This window comes from Lithobates pipiens, unplaced genomic scaffold, assembly GCF_037356315.1.
Source record: "Lithobates pipiens isolate NorthernLeopardFrog02 unplaced genomic scaffold, aLitPip1_a1.2 Scaffold_28, whole genome shotgun sequence".
In the NCBI taxonomy this organism is placed as follows: domain Eukaryota; kingdom Metazoa; phylum Chordata; class Amphibia; order Anura; family Ranidae; genus Lithobates; species Lithobates pipiens.
In genome coordinates, this window is record NW_027507789.1 from 56,114,951 (window position 1) to 56,140,791 (window position 25,841).

Here is a 25,841-nt window from a genome sequence, read left to right on the forward strand (position 1 = left end):
TTCTGTACTAAACGGAGTGGTACAACCTACATATTGGAGGCTGCATGAAAAACAGGTGATCAGTTAAATTAAATAGTTTGTGCCACAGATATTATATTACAGTATAGTGAAGCCTTCATCTGTAGCTGTGGCAACACACGTTTTACCCAATACACACAAATTACAGTACCTACAGGTTTTTGTGTAACTTCCAGGATAAGTGAGCCAGGTGGATTGGCATTGTTGCAGTGTGCCTCTGTATATGCACATCCATGTACCAATAAACATAATGGTAACACACACACTGCATGGTGTTACAACATGCTTGAATTCATGACTGCTGAGGCGCAATGAGCTTAGGTCCCAATTAACTTAACACAATGGGATCAGGTCCCCCACTACCCTTTCCCTTTACCCCATTAAATAAGATACTTACAACCATTAGGTTGGAAAGGGCAAGGCCACAGCTTTATTAAATTCCAACACATAACATGTGAACATTAACGATGAGCCGAACACCCCATGGTTCGGTTTGCATCAGTACCTGCGAACAGACCTAAACTTCATGTGAACTTTAGAACCCTATTAAAGTCTATGGGGCTCGATTGTTCAAAATCAAAAGTGCTAATTTTAAAGACCTCTATGCAAGTTATTGTCCTAAAAAGTGTTTGGGGATCTGGGTTCTGCCCCAGGGCACATGTATCAATGCAAAAAAAAGTTTTAAAACACCCGTTTTTTCAGGAGCAGTGATTTTAATAATAAAGTGAAACAATAAAAGTGTAATATTCCTTTAAATTTTGTACCTGGGGGGTGCGTATAGTATGCCTGTAAAGGGGCGCATGTTTCCCGTGCTTAGAACTGTCTCTGCACAAAGTGTCATTTCTGCAGGAAAAAAAGTCATTTAAAAGCACTCACGACTATAATGAATTGTCGGCTCCCCGTAATACAGAGAACAGTCATTGAAAGTCATTGATTAAAAAAAAAGTGTGGGGTTCCCCCCAAATCCAATTACCAGGCCCTTTAGGTCTGGTATGGAAATTAAGGGGTACCCCACGTCAAATTTAAAAAAAGAAAAATTACGTGGGGTTCCCTCCAAATATCCATACCAGACCCTTCAGGTTTGGTATGGATTTTAAGGGGAACTCCACACCAAATTTTAAAAAAATGGCGTGGTTTTTTCCCCAAAAATCCATACCAGATCCTTTATCTGAGCACGCAACCTGGCAGGCGGCAGGAAAAGAGAGGGGGACGAGAGAGCGCCCCCCCCCTCCTGAACCGTACCAGGGGGGGTCTGTAACCCCTCAAAGCACCATGTCCTGATGTTGATGGGGACAAGGGCCTCATCCCCACAACCCTGGTCGGTGGTTGTCTGCGGGCGGGGGGCTTATCAGAATCTGGAAGCCCCCTTTAACAAACACACACACACTGTTGGGAAAAAAATATTCCAGCGGTGGTAACCCACTCTTGCTATCCAGCGATGGCTGATCTCTTGTCCAGGGTCCAGCGATGCGGGTCCAGCAATGGGCGATCTCTCCCGATGGTCCAGCGCAGCGCATACATCCTGTCTCCAAAGGAGACACTGAAGGAATCCCGGCAGCCTGACACGTCTTAGCTGAGGAGGACGGGGCCACCCGTCCCCCAACCCCGCCCACTCTGACACAAGGGAAAAGCCGGCTTCCCCAGTGATGTACAGGTGACCCCACCCCCCTCTGATGTAACACAGGTTTCCGTTGCATCAGAGGGGGCGGGGTCACCCGCATGTCACTGGGGAAGCCCGGCTTTCCCCTTGCGTCAGAAGGGGGCGGGCTCAGCTAAGACGTGTCAGGCTGCCGGGATTCCCGCAGTGTCTCCGGTGGAGACAGGATGGATACACTGTGCTGGACCATTGGGAGGAAGAGATCAGATCACCCATCGCTAGACCCCGGAGAAGAGATCACCCATCACTGGATAGCAAGAGTGGATTACCACCGCTGGAATCATTTTTTTATTTTTTATATTTTTAATAAAGGACTTTTCCCAACGGCGTGTGTGTTTTTGAACAATTTTTTACACTTTCTTTGTGAAATGGTCAGGGTACTTTTGTACCCCCTTACCATTTCAAACAGGGGGGTGGGATCTGGGGGTCCCCTTGTTAAAGGGGGCTTCCAGATTCTGATAAGCCCCCCACCCGCAGACCCCCACAACCACCGACCAGAGTTGTGGGGACGAGGCCCTCCAAAGCATCCTCCCAATGTTGAGGGCATGTGGCCTGGTATGGTTCAGGAGGGGGGGGCGCTCTCTTGTCCCCCCTCTTTTTCTGTGGCCTGCCAGGTTGTGTGCTTGGATAAATGATCTGGTATGAATTTTTGGGGGGAACTCCACATCATTTTTTTTTAAATAATTGGCGTGGAGTTCCCCTTAAAATCCATACCAGACTTGAAGGGCCTGGTAATTGAATTTGGGGGGAACCCCACGCTTTTTTTTTTTATCAATGAATTTCAATGACTGTTCTCTGTATTACGGGGAGCCGACAATTCATTATAGCCGCAAGTGCTTTTAACCACTTTCAGACCGGACCATTTTGCTGGTAAATGACCAGAGGTCTTTTTACACTTTGGCACTGCGCTGCTTTAACTGGTAATTGCGCGGTCATGCAATGTTGTACCCAAACAAAATTTGCGTCCTTTTCTTCCCACAAATAGAGCTTTCTTTTGATGGTATTTGATTGCCTCTGCGATTTTTATTTTTTGCGATATAAACGTAAAAAGACCGCAAATTTTGAAAAAAAATGATATTTTCTACTTTTTGTTATTAGAAAAATCCAATAAACTCAATTTTAGTCATACATTTAGGCCAAAATGTATTCAGCCACATGTCTTTGGTAAAAAAAAAGTCAATAATTGTATATTTATTGGTTTGCGCAAAAGTTGTCACATCTACAAACTAAGGTACGTTTTCTGGAATTTACGCAGCTTTTAGTTTACGACTGCCTATCTCATTTCTTGAGGTGCTAAAATGGCAGGGCAGTACAAAACCCCCCCAAATGACCCCATTTTGGAAAGTAGACCCCCTAAGGAAATTGATAAGAGGCATGTTGAGCCCATTGAATATTTTATTTTTTTGCCTCAAGCGATTGAATAATGACAAAAAAAAAATTTTTTTTTTTTTTTTACACAAAGTTGTCACTAAATGATATATTGCTCACACATGCTATGGGCGTATGTGAAATGACACCCCAAAATAAATTCTGCTGCTTCTCCTGAGTACGGGGATACCACATATGTGGGACTTTTTGGGAGCCTAGCCGCGTACGGGGCCCCGAAAACCAAGCACCGCCTTCAGGCTTTCTAAGGGCGTAAATTTTTGAGTTCACTTCTCACTACCTATTACAGTTTTGAAGGCCATAAAATGCCAAGATGGCACAAAACCCCCACAAATGACCCCATTTTAGAAAGTAGACACCCCAAGCTATTTGCTGAGAGGCATGTTGAGTTCATGGAATATTTTATATTTTGCCACAAGTTGCGGGAAAATTACAAACTTTTTTTTTTTTTTTTTTTTTTTCACAAAGTTGTCACTAAATGATATATTGCTCACACATGCCATGGGCATATGTGAAATGACACCCCAAAATAAATTCTGCTGCTTCTCCTGAGTACGGGGATACCACATATGTGGGACTTTTTGGGAGCCTAGCCGCGTACGGGGCCCCGAAAACCAAGCACCGCCTTCAGGCTTTCTAAGGGCGTAAATATTTGACTTCACTCCTCACTACCTATTACAGTTTTGAAGGCCATAAAATGCCAAGATGGCACAAAACCCCCACAAATGACCCCATTTTAGAAAGTAGACACCCCAAGCTATTTGCTGAGAGGCATGTTGAGTCCATGGAATATTTTATATTTTGCCACAAGTTGCGGGAAAATTACAAACTTTTTTTTTTTTTTTTTTTTTTTCACAAAGTTGTCACTAAATGATATATTGCTCACGCATGCCATGGGCATATGTGAAATGACACCCCAAAATAAATTCTGCTGCTTCTCCTGAGTACGGGGATACCACATATGTGGGACTTTTTGGGAGCCTAGCCGCGTACGGGGCCCCGAAAACCAAGCACCGCCTTCAGGCTTTCTAAGGGCGTTACAGTTTTGAAGGCCATAAAATGCCAAGATGGCACAAACCCCCCCCAAATGACCCCATTTTGGAAAGTAGACACCCCTAAATTTAGGGGTACACTAGTGAGACTAGGTAATAAATGGCGGGTGCCCTGAAACTATAAAAAAATAACTAACCAACCAGCGTCACCTGTAACAGTTATATGGTGATCACTGGTGAAAGGGTTAACTAGGGGGCAATCAGGGGGCTTTATGCGGTAGTATATGGGGGTCCCTGGCGCTATAAAAAGCTGCGGCGAACCTAAATACCTACTTGCCTAACTAGCGTCACCTGTGACACTAATACAGCGATCAGAAAAACGATCGCTTATTAGGCTGGGTTCACACTGGAGCGATGCGGGAACGCCACGAATGCGCGGCGGGTTCCCGCATCGCATGCCTCCCGGCGGCAGTTCACACTGCCCTATGCGAACTGCTGGGAGTGTCAGTGAAATGTTACTGACACCCCCAGATCAGTTCGCATATCGCAGTGCGATCTGCAAACTCGGATCGCATGGTGTGAACACCCATGCGATCCGATTCTGCTGCGGGCCAAAAAAAGGGTCCCGTGCGAATTTGCGGCGGGTGCGGCGGGTGTGGCGGGTGCGGCGAATGGCTGAACTCGAATCGCACAGAGATCGGATGTGATTTGCACTGCAGTGCGAATCACATCCGTTCTCAAACCGCTGCAATCTGAACCCAGCCTTAGTGACACTGGCGACGGGGGGTGATCACGGGGTTAAACCTTTATTGGGGGGGTTAGGGGGGTACCTTAGAACTAAAGGGGGCTAACCCTAACTGCCCTAACAGTTATTAGTCACAAATGACACCCGCCGGGTGATCAGGGGGTTAAACCTTTATTAGGTAATAAATGGCGGGTGCCCTGAAACTATAAAAAAATAACTAACCAACCAGCGTCACCTGTAACAGTTATATGGTGATCACTGGTGAAAGGGTTAACTAGGGGGCAATCAGGGGGCTTTATGCGGTAGTATATGGGGGTCCCTGGCGCTATAAAAAGCTGCGGCGAACCTAAATACCTACCTGCCTAACTAGCGTCACCTGGGACACTAATACGGCGATCAGAAAAATGATCGCTTATTAGGCTGGGTTCACACTGGAGCGATGCGGAAACGCCGCGAATCCGCGGCGGGTTCCCGCATCGCATGCCTCCCGGCGGCAGTTCACACTGCCCTATGCGAACTGCTGGGAGTGTCAGTGAAATGTTACTGACACCCCCAGATCAGTTCGCATATCGCAGTGCGATCTGCAAACTCGGATCGCATGGTGTGAACACCCATGCGATCCGATTCTGCTGCGGGCCAAAAAAAGGGTCCCGTGCGAATTTGCGGCGGGTGCGGCGGGTGTGGCGGGTGCGGCGGGTGCGGCGAATGGCTGAACTCGAATCGCACAGAGATCGGATGTGATTTGCACTGCAGTGCGGTGCGAATCACATTCGTTCTCATAAACCGCTGCAATGTGAACCCAGCCTTAGTGACACTGGCGACGGGGGGTGATCACGGGGTTAAACCTTTATTGGGGGGGTTAGGGGGGTACATTAGAACTAAAGGGGGCTAACTCTAACTGCCCTAACAGTTATTACAGTCACAAATGACACCAATGCAAAAAAAAAAAAAAAAAAAAAAAAAATGACATTGGTGTCACTGTGACTGGGGGGCAGGGGTAATTGGGGGGGTGATCGGGGGGTAAAGGGGGGGTGTGAGTGTGCCTGGCATGTTCTACTGTGTGTGGGATGTGTTGGTGCAACTCACTGATCCGCTCTCCTCCGTGTCGGAACGAAAAATACCGACACGGAGGAGAGAATACATCACTTCCTCTCCTGTGTTTACATTACAGGAGAGGAAGTGATGTCACCGGGGATTTCTATTCGTCGGGAGCGATCGCGAGGGGGTGGCCATGAATGAATGGCCGTCCCCTCGTCCGGGATCGCTCCCGAACGAAAACCGACCGCCGCAGGCACCGGGCGGGGGCCCGATAGGGCCCCCGACCCGCGGGAGGCAAATCACGTACATGTACGTGCTTATGCCTGCCCGTGCCATTCTGCCGACGTACATCGGCGTTAGGCGGTCGGCAAGTGGTTAAATAACTTTTTTTCCTGCAGAAATGGCACTTTGTGCAGGGACAGTTCTAAGCACAGGAAACATGCACCCCTTCACAGGCATACTATAAACAGCCACCAGGTACGAAATTGAAAGGAATATTACACTTTTATTGTTTCACTCATTATTAAAATCACTGCTCCCGAAAAAACTGCCTTTTTTAAAAGTTTTTTTGCATTGATACATGTCCCCTGGGGCAGGACCCAGGTCCCCAAACACTTTTTATGACAATAACTTGCATATAAGCCTTTAAAATTGGCACTTTAGATTTCTCACATAGACTTTTACAGGGTGTTCCGCGGCTTTTTGAATTTGCCACAAACACCCCAAATTGTTCGCTGTTCAGCGAACAGGCAATGTTTGAGTCGAACATGAGTTTGACTCGAACTCAAAGCTCATCCCTAGTGAAAATATTCAACCAGTGCCAGTCACAGCCTTACTGTGAGCACTTAACCAAAAGAGGGAAGTGGGACCTGTCCTTACCATAAGTGCTGGACAGACAGCCTACTTCCAATTTTCAATCAAGGGCATAGCCCATTACAGCAACTTTAACTGCTGGCAAGGTCAAGAAAACCACAGCAAGCTGTGACATACCATGATATAGGAAAAAAGGGCCGGGAGGGTGGGCAGCTCTCAAACGACTCTTCCAGAAGACCTAGAATTCCCTGGGGCACATGTTCCCTCAGGTCCATTCCATCCCAACTGTCCCAACCAGTCATTCCCCTTGTCATGCACCTAGCCATGCCCCCATCAGTCAAGGCTCTCTTTCCCTAGGGGGGCTCAAGAGGCTTTCACAGTAAAGCCACAAATGTGTAAAGTTGCTTTTGAAATGGACCTGAACTTAAAAAGGTGAAGATTTGTTATGTTATAGAGAATATCTATAAATGTTAGACTGTAGCTATAGGAGAAGGCTTAGATCCACTGTCAAGTTTTTGTTGCTGTCTGGGTCCTCATAGAGAGAATCACCCTTCCTTTGTACTGGTGACCATTATGACCAAGAAAGAAAGGGATAAGACAAAGAACAGTAAATCTGCAACAGAGGTACCTGTTCCATGAACTTGAGCTTTGCTTTCACTTCTTGTTGTGCTTCATGGACAAGTAAAATTTCCTCAATTATATACAAACAGTAAAAAAAAAAAAAAAACTAGCAGGGGTTTTATTCTTTCCCTAGTCTAAAAAAAACTGAAAAAAAAAATGGCTGTACATACAATTTAATTATGCCCAAGAAGTACCCTGAAAATGTACCCTTTGTCTTGGTTTCCTTCTGAGCATAGAAATGTACTTCCTGTGCCTAGGCACACTACTTCTGCAGTAGGGTTGGGCCGAACTTTCGAACATCGCAAAAATTTAGAACCAAACTCCAAACCCTATTAAAGTCTATGTGACCTGAATGTGAAAAATCAGAAGTGTCCATTTTTAAGTCCTATATGCAAGTTTTTGGCCATAAAAGGATATGGAGGTCCGGGTACTGCCCTGTGGGACATGTATCAATGCAAAAATTGTTTTTAAAAAGGATAGTTTTTACAGGAGTAGTGATTTTTTTTTTCATTTATATACAGTGCCTGGGGGGTTCCCATAGTCTGCCTGTCAAAGGCATTCTGGTAATCCGGTTGTTCCTGGAAGACCTGTCTGCAGAATTCCTAGCAGAAGAGCGAACCGACGTGCGGTGGTATGCGTTAGTGAAAATGGGTGCATGCGGATGAGCGATAGTGGCAATAGGCGCACACGGGTGAGCGATAGCACGAACGGGTACACGCGGGTGCGCGATAGCACGAACGGTTGCACGCGGGTGCGCGGCGATGTGAACGGGCGCATGCGAACATGCACGGGTGACTGCACTTGGCGCCAAAGAGGCTATTTAAAGGAATCTGTCACTGTGCCTCCTTGCTGTCCGTCTACAGCGTTCCTGAGACCCCCCTGCTGTTATACTGCCTGCTGATCTGATTCCTGTTACTCGGCTTGACTTTGACCATTCCCTGATTGCTGCCAGCCTCTGACCCCGGCCTGTCTTGACACTTCTCTTGTCTGCTGCTTCGGTACTGTTGCTGCATGCCAGTGTATGACCCGGCTTGCTTCACGACTATGCCTTGCCTGCTGTTTGGGTACTGTTCCTGCCAGCCAGTGTTTGACCCGGCTTGCCTGTGACCTGCTTGTGTCCTGGACTACAGAACACCTCCCAATTGCTGCTGCCTCCAGCTTCCAGTCTGGTCCTCCCTGCTGTTCCTGTTGCACTGCTATACCACCCTGCTGTCTGCAGTCTTCAGCTTCCGGCTTCCGCTTCTGGACTAAGATACACCTCCTACTCCAGTTCAGCTCTCAGTTCACAGGCTGTTCCTGCTGGTCCCGGCTCCAGTCCGCACCTGCGACCTGTAAGGCACTTGTGCCCCTTTGCACTCCTGAGCCCTTGTCTGGTCTGCTCTATCAGGGGTTCTTGAGCCAGAGTAATACGAGAAGCCGCTGCCTGATAAGTGGGCTCAACCACCAGGTACGTGACACTGCCTGTAATGTGGTGCATCTGTATCATGTAAAGAACCTGCTACAGCAAAACTGACATTTCTAAAGAAAAAGAAATATTGAAATTGCAGTCAATGCAATACCATACCCTAGAAAAATGTTTATACCATACCTCTTCATACCTGACCTGTCTATTTACCTCCTCATACCTGACCCATCCATCTACCTCCCTTTCTCATACCTTACCTATCCACCAACTCCTTATACCTGACCTGTACATCTACCTCCCTTTTTCACATCTGACCTGTCCACCTACCTCCCCTTTTGATACCGGGTCCATCCACCTACCTTTACATCCACCTAACTCCTCATATGTGACCTGTATACCTACTTCCCCCCCTCATATTGGACTTGTCCCCCTCCCCCATACCTGACTTGCCCACCTTCCTTTCCTCATACTTGACTTGTCCACCTATTGCCTTTTATCTTATGTGTTCACCTACCTCCTTACACTTGACCTGTGTACCTACAGTATCTCACAAAAGTGAGTACACCCTTCAGTGAAAATGTCCAAATTTGACCCAAAGTGTCAATATTTTGGGTGGCCACCATTATTTTCCAGCACTGCCTTAACCCTCTTGGGCATGGAGTTCACCAGAGCTTCACAGGCTGCCACTGGAGTCCTCTTCCACTGCTTCATGACGACATCATTGAGCTGGTGGATGTTAGAGACCTTGCGCTAATCCACCTTCTGTTTGAGGAATGCCCCACAAATGCTTAAAAGGGTTTAGGTCTGGAGACCTGCTTGGCCAGTCCATCACTCTTACCCTCAGCTTCTTTAGCAAGCCAGTGGTCATCTTGGAGGTGTGTTTGGGGTCATTATCATGTTGGAATAGTGCCCTGCGGCCTAGTCTCCGAAGGCGAAGGGAGGGGATCATGCTCTCCTTCAGTATGTCACAGTACATGTTGGCATTCATGGATCCCTCATGCAGCCCCGGACTATGACATTTCCACTACCATGCTTGACTGTAGGCAAGACACACTTGTCTTTGTACTCCTCACCTGGTTGCCCGCTTGACACCGTCTGAACCAAATAAGTGCGTGTTATATGCCAATACTTCAATTTTAGCTGCCTGGGGGGGGTGGGGGGGGGGGGGTGGCAGGACAAGAGCTGTCAAATTACATACAGTGAGAATCTCCTGCCTCTGTAATAGGTAGTCCCATCTCCTGGACCACCATTGGACCACTGTTCTGTCTATCATAGGAGATTCTCCTGTATGTAATCTGTCGACGCTCGTCCTGCCCCCCTCTTTGTCCCCTCTAGGCTGCAGATGGGCATTGATCAGGCTGCACTGATGGCAATGGTGAGGCTGCTGCATTGATGTGGACTGGTGAGGCTGCTGCATTGATGGCAATGGTGAGGCTGCTGCATTGATGTGGACTGGTGAGGCTGCTGCATTGATGTGGACTGGTGAGGATGCTGCATTGATGGCACTTGTGAGGCTGCAGATGGGCATTCATCAGGCTGCATTGATGGCAATGGTGAGGCTGCAGATGGGCACTGACACTTATTTTGCTTCAAAGTTCCTTATTTAAAATGTAAGTTTTTTTTTTCCTGAAACTTCCCTCTTAAAATTAATGTGCATGTTATACGCCGATAAATATGGTAATAAAATATTTACAAAAATGTGAGGGGTGTACTCACTTTTGTAAAATGCTGTAACTACCCACCTTATACGTGATTTGTCCACCTACCCCCATACCTTATTTGCCCACCTACCTTCTCATACCTAACCTGTCCACTTAGCTCCTTAAATATTGCCTGTCCACTTACCATCCCTCCTCATACCTGACCTGACCACCTACTTTCCCTCCTCATACCTGACCTGTTCACCTACCTTTTTGCCCCTTATCTAAGCAGCTACCGTATCAAACCTGACCTGTCTCCTTCATGTCAGGACTGAAGCCTTCCCATCATGTCACAGTCCCCTATACAGCCCCTATCACATCAGAGTACCTCCATGACAGAGTCCCCCCATCACATTAGCCTGCACGCACCATAGCAAGTTGTGATGCTGATCCAGGGTAAACTGGGTCTCATGCTCACGGCAACCCAGGGGAATCCCAATGGCACCCATGCTTTCAGATGGAGAGGGTGCAGTTGGATCTTGTGGGAAGAATGATGTGGTATGCTTGGTGCTGTCACTGTGTACCCTCACAAAGTGTCAGAGGAAGAAAGGCCTGGATTGCAGATTGCATTCCTTTACAGGTTTCAGGGTGCTTTATCAGTGTCCCCTCCATATGCTGGCTGTATAAAGCTCTAGACTAGCTTTTATATAGATACATTTAATTATTGTCATGCATATTTTTAAAAAACAAAAATGTATATGCAACAGATACATTTATCTGAAGTTAGAAATGAAAAAAATCTAAAAGAAAAAGTCCAGTTAGCCCATAGCTGTGAACGACATAAAACAATGCTGATGCAAGCAAGAATGGTGTACTTGTTCTATTTCCATGATCTGATATCACAAACATGAATAACAAATTATAAACTAACAAAGATTTCAAATCAGAATATGCAGACCTTCAGTGGAGACATGTGCCACCTGGCAGCATCTATTAAAAATAAACCTGTCTCTTTGTCACATCTAAACATCTACATCATTTTTCTTTTGAGCTTATGGCAAATCAGGATAAATACCGAATGGGGGAAGAGTAGAGTTTGTGCAGATGACACTGTCTGCGTCCTTATAAATGATATTCTGGGCAGAGATTCTATGGACAATCTGCAATGGAAAAGAGATAAAGATATACTTAAAATATCTTTCCTCAGCAAAAGAAACTCCTAAACGTTATTTCTCTTTGAAAAAATAAATAAAAAAATATTTACTCACCTTTAACAATGACAAGATTATTAATTAATGTATATGTAAACCCAGTCACTAAAATCCAAAATAGTTACATAGCTGGTAAGGATGAATAAAGACACAAGTCTGTCCAGGTTAACCTGTGTGTATGTAAGGTGTTTATGTCACTATCATTTACCATGTTCCTGTATATTGCATTTTCTAGGATGCCCATCTAAAAAATTTCAACCATGGAAGGTAGTTCCATATCCTTACTTACTGCTCTGAGAGTAAAGAACATCTTTTAAGGTTAAACGGCTTCTCATCCAACTTCAATGAGTGGCCATGTGTCTTCTTAAGCAATCTGAGACCAAATAGTTTTCTTCCTATGCTAGAATCACCAGTTTGATAGTTATATATTGCGATGTAGGACATTTTAGTCGACTAAAATGTACTGGAGATTTAGTAGACTAAAACGAAAACACTCACAGAAGACTAAAATTGGACTAAAACTAAAATGCCATTTTAGTCCTAAGACTAAAATTAAATCGAAATTTGCTGACAAAATTAACACTGTTGTGCACTCTCCAGTTTCAGCACATCCTTCCTGAGGACTGGTGACCAGACTTGGACAGCATACTCAAGATGTTACCAGTCACAGTTTAAAGCCCAATTTCATATTGAATAAACCCCACCTTTCTTTGGAGAACCCCCTCCGATCTTTTTATTCTCTTAAACTTAAGCATACCTTTATTTCAGGGGGGGGGGGGGTTGTTTTTTTCTTTTGAATTTAACTTATAATATGTTGGGATGCATTTAATATTTTTTTTACTCGCTCCATTCCCTTTTTTGCTATAAATTAGGTAGTTTTCTGGCTTTTTTTAGAGATGCATTTAAAAAACCTATAAAGCCCAATTTCAGTTTGGACAAACGCCACTGTCTATTGGAGCATCCCATCCTTCTTCTTTTTTTTTTTTTTTTTTTTTTTTTTTTTACTTTAAAGTGATTAAAAAAGGCACAAGAGTTTTTACCTTCACCCATTCTATGCATGAAGGTAAAAATCCTGTCCCCCCTAATGCTTACCTGAGCCCCCTCAAGATCCAGCGATATCCATGAGAGCCTTGTCTCTCCAGAGACTCGCACTCCTGATTTACTATTGGCAGCAGTGGGAGCCATTGGCAGCCAGTGAGCCAATCAGGAGATGGAGGGGGCAGGGCCGAAACACAGCTCCTTGTGTGAATGAAAACACAGAGCATTGGCTCAGCTCAGGTTCCACCCATAGCAAGCTGTTTGCTGTGGGGGCACTCGAAAGGAGAGAGGAGCCAGAAGCACTTTTCCTCGTCGAAAACGAGGGGTTTTGTTGAAACCTAAAAAAAAGGCCCTGCTCCCTTGATGTACTTGCAACAGGATATTTTTTTAGAACAAACACAGGTTGACAACGGATTCGTATTGAGACTTTTTTGAATTTACCAAGCTTTTTTCAATTCAAAATGTTCTAACCGATAAATTTCGAATCGGTCAAATCGAAATCCTTCGTTTTTGTTTTTCTCAATTCCTATGTGTGAACAAACAAAAGAAGATTGTTCATTAAATGATTACAATGACTCTTTAAATCACCTTTGGCTTAACTAAAACAGCATTATTTCAAAATAGCACTCTAATGACACACACAGTCTTTGCCCACGTACACACGGTCGGAGATTTTGCCAACCAAATCCGTCGGATTTTGCCCGTCGGATTTTGCCCGTCGGATTTAGTCTGACGGATTGTGTCCGAAACTGTTGCATACACACGGTCGGCCAAGTTGGTGAAAAATGTGATCTTTCAGAACGTGATGACGTAATTTCGTTACGATGGGACTACATTCAGGCTAGTAGCCAATAGCTTTGATGTAGGAATTTGATCTGAGCATGCGTGGCACTTGGTCCGATGAAAATGCTCTACACATGATCGGATTAGGTCCGTCCGGCCCAGTTGGTCGGGAAATATTTCCAACATGTTGGAAAATTGGGTCGGACGGAGATTCGGACGGAATCAGTCCGATGCATACCACACACAGTCGGATTATCTGACGACACAGTCCGATAAGACTTATTCCGACAGATTCTCCGACCGTGTGTACAAGGGCTTTGATTTCAGCAATATGCATACAGTTAGAATGCGACTGAAGTTGGATGTAAAATTCAATTAGAATTTCAGTCCGAATTTCCAAAATTTGGACGAATTTCGATTCACTATTTGGAGCATTTGGTAAAATGTGTTTATATTGTAATTTGGGTATTCGGATATATCCAAATCTCCAAATATTAATTCGGAATGAAGCAAATCGCACATGTCTATTTACCATTACAAAATACCATTTAGCATTTTTACAATATCAAAGTTACCAATGCAACTATATATGGTAATTCCACTGAACACAAACCTGCATCAATCTTATCGTAACATTACATTGGCTGTTTTTTCCAATATTGCTTTAACCACTTCAGCCCCGGAAGGATTTACCCAATTCCTGACCAAGCCATTTTTTGCGATACGCCACTGTGTCACTTTAACTGACAATTGCGCGGTCGTGCGATGCTGTACCAAAAAAAAAACATTCATGTCCTTTTTTCCAATAGATAGAGCTTTATTTTGGTGGTATTTGATCACTAGTGATGGACGAACTACCCACGGGACGTTTCACGAACGCTAACTGCGAACGCGGCCAAAAGTTTGTGAACCGCAAGGTTCACGGTGGACCCCATTGACTTTAATGGCAGGCGAATCTTAAACACCTGCAGGTCATATTTTCAGCCACAGAATACTTACTAGCTGTGCACACATAGTCCCACTGACATAACAAAAGTATTAAGTGAATCTGGGATCAACAACGACAAGCATTCTTTTTTTATCTGTGACATTTTGACAATTCAGGAGTGCATGAAGGCCATGGAGGAGAAGCAAGGTCAGGCCAGGCTATGAAGGGGGTGCAGGAGATAATCAGTGCCACAGTCAGGGCAGCGGAGTCCTGTGGCAGTGTCCCAGTGTGCCAAAATGTGCTTGAGCCCCTCCCTCTGCCCGGCCCTTTTCCCCACCTATGCAGGTGGTCCAGAGGTGCCACTCCAGTGCTGATCCTTAGCCATGGTGCTGGCACTGCCTGCTGATTGGCTTCTCTGCTGCTATCTCCCTCACTGTCTGACACCAGCACTGATATAGAGAGCACTGACACCAGCACCGTGAGAGCACAGACACCAGCACCATGATAGAGAGCACTGAGACCACACCAGCACCGAGATAGAGAGCACTGACACCAGCACCGTGATAGAGAGCACTGACACCAGCACCGTGTTAGAGAGCCCTGACACCAGCACTGTGATAGAGAGCACTGAGACCACGCCAGCACCGATATAGAGAGCACTGACACCAGCACCAAGATAGAGAGCACTGACACCAGCACCGTGATAGAGAGCACTGACACCACACCAGCACCGAGATAGAGAGCACTGACACCAGCACTGATACCAGCAACTCGCTGTGGGACCCAAAAATATGACACCGCAGTCAACAGCAGTGCACCAGAATATACTTTGTATCTTTGAAAGAAAGTATATTCTAAGTGTATTACAACCCTATATACTGTACACCTATACCAGTCCTTAAAAGGACTTTTGTGGACCTAATAGTAATAGCTAGTGATTAAACTGACTGTTCCTGCTCCACACAGCGTCCTGTCCCTACACTGACAAAAGACAGAATGTAAAATGGCCGCCAGATCAGGTCTATTTATAAGGTAGGGGGAATGTCCAATTGTCCATGTGCTGAAATGTCTCAATTGGCTGTCCTGTACCCCATGATAGATGTGTCATCATGGGTCAAAGTTCTTTCACAATGTAAACGCATATGTCCGCCGCGCAAACAGCGTCATAAGTCCACCGGTTTGGCGAATCGCGAACTAGCAAAATTCGCCGTGAACCGCAAGGCCATCTCTATTGATCACCTCTGCGGCTTTTACTTTTTGAAAACAAAGAAACAAAAGAACTAAGAGAAGAGTGACAATTTTGAAAAAACAAAACAATTTTTTTTTAACTTTTTGCTATAATAAATATCCCAAAATGTACAAAAAAAGCAAAAAAACTACTTCATCAGTTTAGGCCGATATATTCTTCTACATATTTTTGGTAAAAAAAAAAATCGCAATAAGCATATATTGATTGGTGTGCACAAAAGTTATAGTGTCTAAAAAATAGTTTATAGATTTATGGCATTTTTTATTTTATTTTTTACTAGTAATGGTGGTGATCTGCGTTTATCGGGACTGCGACATTGCTGCGGACAGATCAGACAATTTTGACACATTTTTGGGACCATTGACATTTATACAGTGATCAGTGCTATAAAAATGCACTGATTACTGTATAAATGTCACTGGCAGGGAAGGGTTTAACACTAGGGAGCGATCAAGGGGTTAAATTTGTTCACTCAGTGTGTGTTCTAACTATGGAGGGGGGGGGGGGGTGGGACTGACTTGGGGAGGAGACCAATCGTTGTTCCTATATACTAGGAATAACAAATCGCTCTTCTCTCCCCTGACAGAACATGGATTTGTGTGTTTACACACACAAATCCCTGTTCTCACTCTGTCAGGAGCGATCGCGGGTGACCGGCAGACATCGCATCCACCATGCATGCGCATCATCTCCTTAGGGACGTGGTGGTAGTGCGCTCACGTCCCCTATACATTTTAAAGTGCTCGCTGTACAGCTACAGCGATTTGCGCAGGAGTGCCATTCATTCCAACAAAGGTTGTCCTTGCAATGTTCATAGATCACCCAGGGGGAATGTTTTTATTTCTCAACAAAAGTGGAGTTACGCTTTAAGTATTTTTGAAAGCATTCTTATTTTACTGCATTTCTTTGCACCTGCCTAAAACGTTTGCGCGGTACTGTATATCCACATCAATTTAACTTTTTTTATCTCAGGAATTATGCAAAAGAGAAGGAGATATTAATTCTATATGGAAGATTTTTTCCCATTAGTTTACAAAGTGGTTCTTTACAGCAAAGGCAGGTAACATGTAAAATGTTCTACAGTATGAGGTGGTTAAAATTGCTAAAAAATGCAATAAAAAAAAAAAGACTTGATTATTTTTTGCAACTAATAATTTATAGTTATAATTACTACAAGCTAGTAATGTAACATTTTGATCTAGGGATGTGAAGCTGCTTTTTGTGGGATTGGAGATTTTTTTTTAAGTTTTATTTTGCATTCTCTGGACCGAGGCTGCAGACATGTGGGAGGATGAACTTTATGTAGATCAGTTTTTTTTTTATCAACCTTGTCAAGTATCTAACTATGATTTGCTTTGGAGTAAATAACTAGGGTTGTGCTAATGCTTTAGTGCCGGTTCACACAGCGGGCGATGCGAGGCGACACGACTCGCCTCGCCTCGCTCTCGCAAGTCGCCCCCGTTCTGTACAATGGAACCGTTCTGAGAGGAGCGACTCGAGTCGCTCCGACTCAGAAAAAAGGTTCCTGTACTACTTTTGGGCGACCTCGGGGCGACTTGCATTGACTTCTATACAGAAATCATTTGCAAGTCGCCGCTGAGGCCGCGGCAGGTCGCGGCGAGGCAAGTCGGAGTCGCCTCGCCTCGCCTGCTGTGTGAACCGGCCCTTAAGAGGAATTATAAATGTTTTCACAGACGAATCACACTATATTTACCCAGGTTTTAAACATTTTCCTATTTAATGTTTGAATGCTGGCTTAAATTTGTGTTATCCGTGTGAAAACATTTATGAACAGACCCCCAAGTGTTTTGCCAGTAGATAATATTTTTAGTTTTTCTCTCTAATTCTTCCAGAATAAAATATATAGATAAAGAAAAGTTACTGAATCATATTAAAAAAGATCTATGTTTCCAAAAAATGCTAAATGTATTTGGACAGACTGCAAAAGTAAAATGTTATTTCTAGCAAACTTAATGATTTTCTAAAATTAAAAATTACTGAACAGAAAGGGAGACTAAGCCTAGCCAAAGTTGCAGTTGAATCCAATTAAAAATATTAGTTTTTTTCTACTGATGACATGGCTGTCAGATATGTTAAAAGCATACACCAAAGTATTTGCCTAACAGATAGAACTCCTTTTACAGGGAGATCCAAATGGACACCGTCCAATGATGTGTCCCTAATATTGCTATTCAGTGAGAAAGCCTGCCAGTTCTTCCATGACAAAAATATGTTTTCTTGCTCTTCTGTAAACTTTATGGGCCACATTTTATCTGTAGAAGAGATAAAAACTGATCCTGCTAAGGCAGAGACTGTGGTGACCTGGTCTCATCCTACAAATTAGACAGACCCAAGGATCTTCTTGCTCTATGTGGCTACCATCATTGCTTAATTTAAGGCTATTCCAAGATTGAGCAACCTCTAAACAACATGCTAAAATAAACCCGCCACTGACAAAATCAACAAAACTTTCAATGAGAAGTTGACTTCTGCTTGTGAGGGAGCTTTTTCTACAATTTAACTAAAGCCTGTGTTGGCTTATGCAGACCCATAAAAGCCATACATTCTATATGCGGATATCTGTTATGATGTTTGAGGATCAGTCCTTGATCAGGAGTATCCAGGACTAAGTTCTAATACTTACATCTCTAAGCGTCTGGGCCCATTCAGTAAACAAACTGGAATTTCTTGCCCTGAAGAAATGGTTTTGTTTGGTTAAAAAGCTGCCCGATTACTTGTATTGTGCTCAGTTTGAATGAGGACTGACAACAACCTTCTTACGTATATTTTGAATACAGCCAACCTGCCACTAGTCATAGGTGGTTTTCTGTCTTGTTTAATTTCCAAATAACCCTCAAGTACATGCCAGGACCATGAATACTGGGGTTAATGCTCTCTCCAGACAGCCTAGGTTTCCGGTTGTTGACTCCTTGGGTGCAGAAGAAGGGTGTAGCCCAAACATGTACTTCTGACCCAGCCCCCCACTTCTAATGGAGTGGAAAATCAAAGTCAAAATAGTTTTAAGATGGCTGAGGAAGATGCTGCAAAAATAAATGCAGCTGACAAAAGACACTTTGATGCCAAAGTTCATTACAAAGACTTGCAACCTGGTGATTTAGTGTTTCTTTGCAATATGAGTCCCTTAGCTAGCTTATATCCAGAGAAAAGAGTTGTTAGACGTTAAAGAAAAAAAACAAGGACTTCCAGGCTAAAGGTTTCAAGTACCTAAATAGTGAGGGGGGGGGGATATGGTCAGGTTCAACTTGCGTTTCCGTATTGGCTGAGAGGACAAATCCAAAAATGTCCTAAAGTAAATGGGAGTTGAATCAAACTCTCTCCATTTTCAAGACTAATGCCGTGTACACACGACCGGTCTTTTCGAGGGACTAGGTCCGACGGTCTTTTCGGCGGAGTTCCGACGGACTTTCCGAATCAACGGACTTGGCCACACACAATCACACCAAAGTCCGACGGATTCGAACATGATGACGTACAACAAGACTAGAATAAGGAAGTTCATACACACAAACAGATTTCTCGGTCCGGCGGAGTTCCGGTGGAAAAATTTAAAACATGTTCTATTTCTAAAGTCTGCCGGATTTTTGGCAAGCAAAGGTCCGATGGAGTCCACACAAGATCGAATTGTCCGTCGGACTCGTCCCGTCGGACCTTTGTAGTCAAAAAGTCCGCTCGTGTGTACACGGCATAATAAGCAAAGAATTGTCAAAGCACATGGGGAGCTTGGCACTGCTAAGACAGACACATACCGATGCAAAAAAAAAGTTTAAAAAATACTGTTCATTTGGAAGCAGCTCTTTAAATAGAAATTAAAGCTAAATATTAAAAACATACAATTGTTTTAACTAACATGTTTGGGGAATGTCTTAAACCTGCATGCGAAGTGACACAGAATGTGCTGCCATGTCTTTTTTTTCTCAGTGAATAGGCACTCCCTTCTCCCAACCCATTACATATGTTTTTCAACCTGACATAGAGAAGAGGGGCTACTTGGCAACCAGCAATCATTGGGACAATAAACACTTTAGTCAGAAATATGTGAAATATGTTAAAGCATATAGAGTGAGACACACAACATAGTGTATATAGTGCAGGGCTCAGGGGTGTGTGTCTCACAAAGTTCAGAAATGTAGATGATACAGGATGCACAGTTCAGCAATGTGTGACACACATAGCACAGGGTGAGGAGTGTGTGCTGCAGGGAACAGACCTGTCAGGAACCATGAATCAGTCTGAGACAGAAATGCAGTAAACATCACACCTTTTTAATATAATGGTAAAAATGGTACAGATCAGTAAACATGGTCAAAACATAAGCCAGAAATCGGTAACCAAAGCGGGTAGTCAGACAGGCCAGTAATCAGGAAACCAGAAATCAGAGAAGTCAGAGGCAGAAGAACAGGATCAGGAACCAGAAGGGACATCAGCCAGGCAAAGTCTTTCACAGGAACACAGCAGAGAATCTCTAGATATGTTGACCAAGACGAAGTCAGGAAAGAAATGAATGAGGCAGTTTGAATAGGGACTGACGAGCAGATAATGATAACCAGGTGAGCCACAGAGGTATCAAAAATTGCTCACAATTATCCAGCATCTGAGCAACCTGAGCACAGAGAAGGGAGCTGCTAAGATGCTAAGAGCTCAGCCCTGACAGTACCCCCACCTGAACGACCCCTGCCCCTCAGGGGGGCACCAGGTTTGAGGGTAAAATATATATGGAAAGTGTAGAAAAGTACAGGAGCATGTACGTCTCAGGATGAGACCCAATAGTATTATCTGCTTGAGAGAGAGTCACCCAATCATCATTTTCACAGACCACAAGAATTTAGAACATCTCAGTACAGCTAGGCATCTGAAACCCTGCCAGGCCAGGTGGGCCTTGTTTATCTTAAGATTTTCATTTCATATAACCTACAGACCAGGTTCTAAGAATGGGAAACCCAACGCTTTGTTATGCATGTTTCCGGAAGAAAAGGAAGTCACTCAACCCAATACCATCCTATCTCCCCAAAGTTCTCTGATGGTGCAAGGAGATTTGTTGTCACAACTTAAATCATCAAGGGAGGAAGGTCGACAGCATGACTCTCAATTGCAAGAACGGGATGGATTGTTCTTCCATGAGCAAAGAGTTTTTGTACCTTTAAAGTTTGCACTAGTCAATCTTAAATCTTTGCCATGACCATCCCCTGGCAGGGCATTTTGGATTCGCAAGGCTTTGGAGCTTTTACAACAATCTTTTTGGTGGCCTAGCCAGAGGCCTGATTGCCAGAACTATGTAAGGAGTTGTGATATTTGAATCCAAAGCAAATTAGAAAAAAACAAAGCTTGGGGCTTGTTAAGGCCCTTGCACATTCCTAGAAAGCCCTGGGAGATGATAAACATGGACTTTATTGTCAAGCTCTCACCTTCTGAAAACTTTACAATTACACAGTTAGTAAGGTTGAATAAAGACACCAGTCCATCCATTTCAACCTATATGAGTGTGGGTGCATGTCTACAATTGTCCCTATCCCTGTACATTGTGTCTCATTAAGATTTAGTTAAGGTATCCATATAGCACCGTCAATTTGCGCAGTGATCCACACATACATGGCACACTCACATCAGTCCCTACCCTCAAGGAGCCCACAATCCATGGTCCCCAACTCACATTCATATACTAGGGCCAATTTTAGACAGAAGCCAATTAACCTACCAGCATTTCTTTGGCATGCGGGAGGAAACCCGTAGGAAACCCATGCAGGCACAGGGAGAACAGGCAAACTCCAGGCAGCTAGTGTCACGGTTGGGATTCAAACCAGCAAGCCTTTTTACTGCTAGGTGAGAGTGCTACCCACTACACCACTGTGCCGCCCATTCTAACCAAGGGGTTCAGTTTGCATCCAAATTCTGGAAAGAACTTTGCAAAGCACTTTAAATTGAGATGTGGTTATCTTCAGCATATCATCCCCAGATGAATGGTCAGAGAGAACGAACAAATCAGACTCTAGATCAGTGGTTCTTGACCTTCTAGTGCCATGACCCTTTGATAAAATTTCTCAAGTTGTGGGGACCCCCAACAGTAAAATTATTTTCGTAGCGTGGGTTGTCAGCACCCAAGGCAAAACAAGTAATTTACACCCCTAACCCACGGATATTTAGAGCTTCCTGAGTCCCTTCCACTTAGGATGTACCACTCTTTCTTTTTGTTCTCCTTTCTTTCCCTTTTATCTCTCGCTATGCTAATGTCTTGTTTTTTTCCCCCCTCTATTGCCGTCTTCTTTGTTCTTTCTCTCATTCTTTCTCTCCCTTTTTCTTTGTTCCTCCCCTCTTTTCCTCTCCCTTCCATGTGTTCTTTGTTTGTATTCCTTTTGTTACTCCTTGGTGGGGGGGAGGGCGAAATGCGATGAGTGGCAGTGCTGGCAGTGGCAGTGCTGGCAGTGCTGGCAGGGAGTTCTGATCAGCCAACTTAGGTGCTCTTGATCAAAGTCATCTGTTGATCTGAGAACTGTAGTGGGGACTTTTATTGGCAAATATAATCACAGGTAGTGTTACTCACTGTGTCTCCGGCGTCACTGTGTCTCCGACTTTGTGATGTCTCACAGTAGTGACACCTATGCCGAAATCAGGAGATAGGGTCTCATTCAGCCCCTCCCACTTTACATTCCTCACCAGTCAGCTGACCACTAGTCTCTGCCCCCAGCCAAGCCGTGAACTGAATGGACGGCTGTGTAGAGGCTGAGTGGGCCCTGCTGGGTGGCCACAGGCTCCAGGGACAAACTGGGAGAGTGGTGCAGGCTTCAGGAACAGCCCAGGATTTGGTGACCCCTAGCCAATTGTCATTTAACTCCCGAAGGGGTCCCGACTGCCAGGTTGAGAACCACTGCTCTAGATCAATACCTTCAGTGTTTTTCTTCTTTCGCGCAGGATGACTGGGTGTCAGGAAGGGCACGCCAATAATCAAGATGGCGGCCACAGAAGTTTCCCTGTACTGTATGTCCCACGAGAAGGGCTGCGCATGCCAATGCAGAACGGAATGCCAACAAGTGCACGTACAAGCCCTGTGACAGTTCTTGGTGCCAAACAGACTATTTAAACTGACTCATTCCCCAGGATCAGTGCTCTCTGGTCTACAGCGTTCCCCGTGATTCCTGATATCCGTTTGTCTGTACCTGTTCCAGTTGACCTACCTGGCTTGTCCCCGACTATTCCTGCTATCTGCCTGTACCCAACCTCGGCTTGTCTTTGACTATGTTCCTGCCTGCTCCTTCTGCTGCCAGCCTGTTGCCGAACCTGTCTGCTTCTGCTCCTGTATCCACGTCTGTTCTCGACTTGTTTATTAGTGTCTTCAGCCAGCCTACCTGCACCTGCGTGAGCTCCAATCCACGCTGATATTGTTCCTGCTAGCTGCTATATCCACGCTCCTGCCCGTGGCTTCCACAGTAAGTACCAGCCTACTCCAGTCTCCAGCCTGACAGTTGTTCCTGGTCCCATCTCATCTCTACCATTAGTTCCAGTCCAACTCCACTACTAGCAACTCTGCCAGGCACTCGTGAGACTCTGCACTCCTGTGCCTCCTGTTTACTCTACCAGGGGCCTCTACATATCAGACTCTACCACCAGGTACGTGACACTGAGCTTTGCTTCTTCCTCTAGCAGAGTTTGCCTACAATGATTCTGTCCATTCGGCTACAGGTCCTATCCATTCTTTGCGAACTTTGGATTTAATCCTTCTTTCTTACTAGATTCAGTCTTTGATTCATCTTTTTCAACAGTTCAGGAGCGACTGATGTTTCTGCAAATCAACAATAAAGTTCCGCAGGAAGCTATTGCCAAGGCCCAACAGGACAACAAGAAATTCTTCAATAATAAAAGAAGGGATGGTCTGGATCTCAAGCCAGGGGGCAAGGTATGGTTTTAAACCACTAATCTGAAAATGGCCAGTCTTTCCAAAAAATTGTCCCCCAAGTACATTGGTCCATTTGCTGTAAAAAGAAAAATAAATCCAACAGCTTATGAACTTTTGCGAAGTATCTCTGCTAAAGCCTGCAGTACCAGACCCCTTTCCTGGCCATAATCCGGACCCACCAGCACCAATCATGATTGATGTACCTGTACGTTGCTTTATGCAGTAGCCTCTGGGGGTGCAGGTGAGCTGAATGGACAGAGGGGGAGCCTCCCAGTGGGTCCAGCAGACACAATGTCTGCCGGCCACCCGCAATCATTCCCCAGAGAGGCAGAACAGAAATCTGCCTATGTAAACAAGGCAGATTGTCATCCTGACAGGGGAGAACATAGATAGATCTTGTGTTCTTGCTAAGCAGGAACACATATCTCTGTGTTCTCCCAGTCATAGCAACCCCCACACAGTTAGTAAGCACCTACTAGGGACACACTTAATCCTTTGATCGCCCCTGGTGTTAACCCATTCCCTGCCAGTGTCATTAGTACAGTAACAGAGCATACTTTTGGCACTGAAGACAGTATTAGTGCCACTGATCCCCAAAAAAGTGTCAAAAGTGTCAACTCCTGATCGCCGCAATTACTGGTAAAAAAAAAAAATAAAACAAATTTAATTCCATAAAAATATCCCATCATTTGTAGATGCTATAACTTTTGTGCAAACCAATCAATATACACTTGTTGGGATTTTTTTACCAAAAATATATAGCAGAATGCATATGTGCCTGAATTGATGAAGAAACTTGATTTTTTTTTCCATTTTTCTATTGGATATGTATTATAGCAAAAAGTAAAAACTATTGTTTTATAGCGCAAAAAGAAATGCAGAGGTGATCAAATACCATCAAAAGAAAGCTCTATTTGTGGGGAAAAAAGAACATTGATTTTATTTGGGTACATGTCATCTGGTTAGGGTTTGTATCCACGTTAATGGTATTCGCAACCATATTCTGATTAGGTTGGCTAACAATAGTTTTAGTGGGATTTCTTTACTAAGATATAAAAATACCCAGTTACTGTTTCTATGTACACAACAAAGAATATTGACAAGGCAAGTTCACACTTTTTTTTAATGGTACTTAAGCCTAATTTATTTCTGTCAGTGCAGTTCTCCATTAAGTATCATAATAACATCATTAATATGCATGCAGGTGAACAGACTTGTATAAATAAGTGCTTAATTAAATAAAAATGTTGCTTATTATCTATGAGAGGACCAAAAAAAATACAAAACTTCTCAACTTGCAAAACTTTTGGAGTAAGGCTTTGTACAGAACTACTGTTACTGTATTTGTATTATATGTATTTAAAGCGGAGTTCCGCCCATTTAAAAGTCAGCAGCTACAAATGTGTAGCTGCTGAATTTTAATAATCAGACACTTACTTACCTGTCCCACGGTCCAGTGATGCGGGCGCATGAAGCCCCGCTCCTCTTTCCCTCCTCCCTGCGGCATCAGCATTCTAAATGTGGGCGCCTGGCTGTGGCTTCACAGCTGGGCACACACTGTGCATGCACGAGCCGTGCTGTGTGCTGTGATTGACTGGGCAATCCTCTGGGACCAGTGACGTGTCCCAGAAATTGCAGGGAGGGAGCGGGAGAGGTGATTTTCCTTCTGGCGGCACCAGGGGAGGAAGTGGGAGCTGGGTTCCTATAAAAACAGTGTACCTGCTCACCCCCCCTAAAAAAAAAATGACACGCCAAATGTGTTCCATTTTTGGGTGGAACTCCACTTTAAATATACAGAAACTCTAACGCTGAAATTCTGTTTTATGCCCTTTTCTGGACTATTAACTATACCATTGAAATCATTGCTCATGTTAGTAATTCAGAGCTGCCATGTGTCTTTTGCCCACTTCCTGTGTTGTTATCTCAAGGAGAGTAATTTGCATTTCTAGTTCTTACCTTGAGAAAGCAGAAGGATTTGCCTTTATGCTATAGAGATGGAAGAGTGGGAGAGTTTTAGTAGTTTAACAAAAGAATGCTGTATATTGACAATCCAACTCACAACAGCAATTAGAAGCTGAATACAGATTAACAGATATATTCTGTACCTGCAGGTTTATCAAAAGAAAGGATTCAATAGGATAAATATAGTAAAATGTGCACAAGTTTTTCAGGCTACATTTGTTTCTGTGTTCCCTACTATTGACCATGACCATTTATAACATAAGTCACATAATTAGATGAGTGGACCTGCATGCAATTAGAGTGTCACAGAATCTCAAAATAACCTTGGTTGTTACTGTATGGTCCTAGAGAATGCTAAAGAGCATTAGCACACAAAAAACATTGTGAAAATCAAAGAGCCATTACAAGAACTCTGGAATAAATGTTCAGAGAAGCAAAAATATGATCAC